We start from the raw sequence: 4,555 nt of genomic DNA, 5'->3' as shown, positions 1-4,555 counted from the left end.
TTCATTGCTTCAAGAGTTTAACGTTACAAATTGAAAATATAACCTTCAAAATACTAGGGATATGACATTTTCTCATATAAATCGATCAACTGTGAAAATAAGAAGGATTCACATTTTTATGTATCAATATTACATTTAAATAATTAACAAGAGATTTCTTATAATTACAACAAGATATATAAAAGAAACTAAATTAGTCAATATGCCACGTCTTTGTTCCTCAAGGCTTGAGTTTGCCGTTTGCTTGCAATGATCTGGAAACATGGCCTCTGAGAAGTCTGGAATTGCTAAAGACGTCACCGAGGTGCGTATGCCCAATTGATTATATAGCCTTGGTGCCATTTTTGTGATTTCGCGCGTGTTGGATCCATATTTTTTTGCTTATGATTCTCTGGGGTGACAGGTGACAGGTAAAACTTCGTTGGTGTACCTCAACAATGTAGTAGACGGCTGCGTTGCTCGTGTGGCAGCAAAGCTTGAACTGATGGAGCCATGCTCTAGTGTCAAGGACAGGCATAGCTTCTGCTATCACGAGTTTCTGATCAAAATGTTATCTTTACTTTAGGATTGTATTTTTAGAGCTTATTGATTGCTCTGAAATGGAGAGATTCTTTATGAATTTGTAGAGCAAAGTGATATTTGATTTGAGTCTTGACTTCTGCATCTTTTTCGTGGATGCTGAGGCCAAGGGGCTTATCAAACCTGGTCAGGTTAGTGGATTGCAAAATACTCCCAATCTCTTGTTTGTATATGGCGCATGAGCAGAACTCTGTAACGGTGTTGATTCTTGACATGTGCAATATTTTACGAACTACACTGGTCTGTTTTCTCACAGCGAATTTATTCAGTCTTAATGATAGGAAGCAAACACTTGGTTTATTTGTTCGTGTTTATGACTCTTAGCCTTGTGTAGTGATGTTCAAAGTATTGGCATTATGCACAGTTGCAGATGAATTTAGATGGAAATGAAGCTCTTCTGCCGATGGATTTTTCATTTTGACTTTTTAATTCCAAATTGCTGAAGAGTGTACTGATTGAGCCTGCAAGTGGTAATATTGGCATTGCCTTGGCATTCATGGCAGCAACAAAGGGCTACAGGCTAATAATTACAATGCCAGCATCTATGAGTTTGGAAAGAAGGATCATCCTCCGTGCTTTTGGAGATGAGTTGGTCCTTACCGATCCTGCCAAGGGCTGTAAGGGGGCCATTCAGAAGGTGGAGGAGATAATGGCAAAGACACCAAACTCTCACATTCTTCAGTAGTTCGAGAATCCTGCTAACCCAAAAGGTACATGTGTGGTCAACTGTCATGTCTTGTCGGTTGTATATGCAGGTGACGACATGAACTTGAGCTTGGCTATCATTGTTCTGTTTAGATACATTATGAAACAATTGGACCCGCGACATGGAAAGGCTTGGGAGCAAAAGAGGGTACCTTTTTTTCCGGGATCTGAACTGGGGGTACTATAACTGGTGCTGGAAAGTTTTGAAAAAGCAAAACCCTGACATTAAGGTAAATTGTTTTTATGATATTGTTTGTCATGTGTTGAACTCGGACAAAGTATAGTCAATTTTGGGTAATTATCAACTATAGATGCCTTGAATAAAAAACCTTGTGTCTGAACATTCTTTTTGTGTTGAAAGCGCTGCATCAGCTGCATGTTATTCTCTTTTTCCCTTTAGTCTAAGTTCTTTACTGATTCTCTTCTATTTGTGAGCTCTATGGCGTTGAACCCATTGAAAGCCCTGTATTATCTGGAGGCAAGCCTAGTTAGTTCCCTTCAACTTGTTCTACCTTTTGCAATTATTAAATCTCCACGCACAATCTAGTTTATCATCCAATTTTGTTTCATTAAGATTGGTCGATTACTTGTGAAAGATTGATATGATGGGGTCTCATTTTTAGTCCTTAAGAGTTCAAGGCTTATAGTTTCGCATCAATGTACGGAAAGAGAGAGAAGCGGTCTATGCAGAAAGCTGAAATATGAGATGATAAATTGTCGATATAAATAGGCTGATCAAAAAAGAAAAGAACTGCAATTCTTTCAAATAATGACGTGGCTAAATATAAAGGTTATGACTCCCAAGATTTACTGCATGGCACATTGCCAATTTTTCTAACAGAAGTTCTGCATTTGAAGTGGTGTTCCATTTCCACATATCAATTTACGGCACTATTGTGATATGTTGATGGAGCTTCTTGATTCAAGGCCTTATAACTTCTGGGGCATGTGGACTTCAAGGCAGTTTCTATGAACTTTGAAATTTGTAAAGGTCTCGTGTACATCCATGTTTGCCACATCTATGGCCTTATTATACGGTTTTGGAATGAGTAAATATTTGCACCTCTCTCTCTTTGATAGCTGTTTGAAAAACAACCACTAATCTCTCTTGGATATTGCAGTTGCAGATTTAATCTTTTCTGGTTTAGTTGATTTACGTTGTCTCATAGGTTGCTGGTGACTGCTTCTGGTAGGTCCTCACCAGATCCGAGGGACAAGTGCTGGTTTCATTCCAGGTGTCTTGGAAGTTGAACTTATTGATGACGTTATTCAAGTAAGAATTCTTCCCCTCGTTTAATAATTTCGCTGAAAAGTAAACCCTTTTATGGCGACAACAGGCTTTTGAAGTGATGTGACAGGCTCTTTCACGTGTCACCGAGAGCTTTAGTCATTCTGACCTCTGGTGGAACCAGTATGTTTGATTTCTCATCTGCTACTGGTCAGTGGTTACATATGAAAACCATTTGACTTAAGAAGTTCCTGAGGTTTAGAAGTATTTCCTAAATCAAGCAATTGCAAACAAATGCCACCGCTGTGCTGATCTCCACAAAATGTGTTTTTGCTAGCTTGCCGTTTTATGTAGATGTTGATGTATTTTGTAATTGTTATTTTGCACTGGGTACTTGGGAAATGTGATAAGACAATAATCATATTGATATTCAAAACACGGATAGCAGGTTGTGTAAGCTGTCCAATTTTCCACTTCACCATCTGAAGGTCATACATAGACAATTATGTTGGTTGAACAAAGTAACCTTATCTCTGGTGATAACTGCGCATGCGGCAAAGTTCCATGCTTTCTAACCAGTTGTGATTATTTGCGGTTACTGCCAAGCTCTACTTTGACCTTTTGCATCAGCTTCGATCCCTTTCATCAGTTTCATTGGCAATTCCTGAGAACAAATATGTATTCTTTCCAGCAGATATCAAGCAATGAAGCAATTGAAACTGCAAAGCTTCTTGCAGTGAAAGAAGGTTTGCTTGTAAGTTTCCGTCACCTATCATTCCTGATCATCCCTCTCATGTTTATGGCCCACAGGGCCACAGCAAATCTCTCAATTACATTTGACAGTTATAGAAGTAGTAGCAATCCCTGCAATTGCATGTCAGAGTAATAGAAGTAGCTGTGTCTTGTCTTTTGTTCTGATGTTAAAATTGTGAAATGCAGGTGGGAATTTCCTCCAGTGCTGCGGTGGCAGCGGCAATTGAAATTGCAAAGAGGCCAGAGAATGCTGGAAAACTAATAGTGGTAAGTCCTCCGTTCTTCATTGATCTTTCCTCTGAAACGAACAATGATGTGAGGTTCTCTTTGCGCTCAAGATTGTTTTCACCGGTCTTCCTGTTAGAGCGAAATGGCTAAGGAACTGGATAATCGTAGTCAACGATCAGGGGCCTCCCAGGCCCTTGACCCCTCTGCTTAGATAATAGCTTCAGGCTCCACTTTTGGCCTTAACTTATTTTTTGGGCTTAAAACAAGTTGCTTGAACAGATAATGGCTTTAAGTTACTGGTTGATAGAATAATTGGTGCAGGTTTTGTTTCCGAGCTTCGGAGAGAGATACCTCTCCTCTGTGCTGTTCGAGTTGATGAGAAAGGAGGCAGAGAATTTGACCTTTGAGCCCTGAGCATTTCCGGGTCGATGTTCTTTTTACAGACTAGACCAGCATCTAGTCTTTGGTGGGGCATTAAGATGTGCTGATGAATGTCCCAATGAGCTTCTCTTCTGCTTTCTCATGTACTTTGTGGGGATTAGAATTACAGACCACATTTTGATTTCATCATTAGAAAGTTATGCAGTATCCGGATTTTCGCCTGACTTCACTGCCTCATCTTCGCTCAAGAAGCATCTCATGATTGACCTATCAAGATATCCAACTACTACTACGACTTTGCCTTCCATTGATGCTCGTCTAGGTTCGGAGTCGTTAATATCATCTCAATTCAAGGTAACAAAGTTGAACGAGCACAAATCCGACACCTATGAGAGTGAAACCTTCATGAAACTCATTTGATCTCCTTTGAAACGAGACTTATTCGTCAACAAAATCTAAGGGAAGTAAAATCTCAAAATCATACATATAAAAATAAAAATAAAAATAAAAACCAAATTTAAACTAGGTCAGGTTGGAAACCTTCCGAAAGCAAGAGGAGAATCTCTAAATCTAGACTAGGGCAAAAAAGAAAAAGCTCTAGAAAACAGGAGAAAACCACCAAAAAGAAAACAGAGAACCAAATCAACTAATAAAAAAGGGAAAGAGGGGAGGGAGAAATCT

At 39.2% G+C, this 4,555-nt stretch overlaps 1 pseudogene; it reads left to right on the top strand.

The window, feature by feature from the left end:
* Positions 1-262: 262 nt before the first annotated feature.
* Positions 263-3,907, top strand: LOC104414802 (annotated as a pseudogene).
* The last annotated feature ends 648 nt before the right edge of the window (positions 3,908-4,555 follow it).

Source organism: Eucalyptus grandis, chromosome 8 (assembly GCF_016545825.1).
Source record: "Eucalyptus grandis isolate ANBG69807.140 chromosome 8, ASM1654582v1, whole genome shotgun sequence".
NCBI lineage: Eukaryota > Viridiplantae > Streptophyta > Magnoliopsida > Myrtales > Myrtaceae > Eucalyptus > Eucalyptus grandis.
The sequence above is the reverse complement of the archived record's forward strand: the minus strand, read 5'-3'. Positions and strand labels throughout refer to the sequence as shown.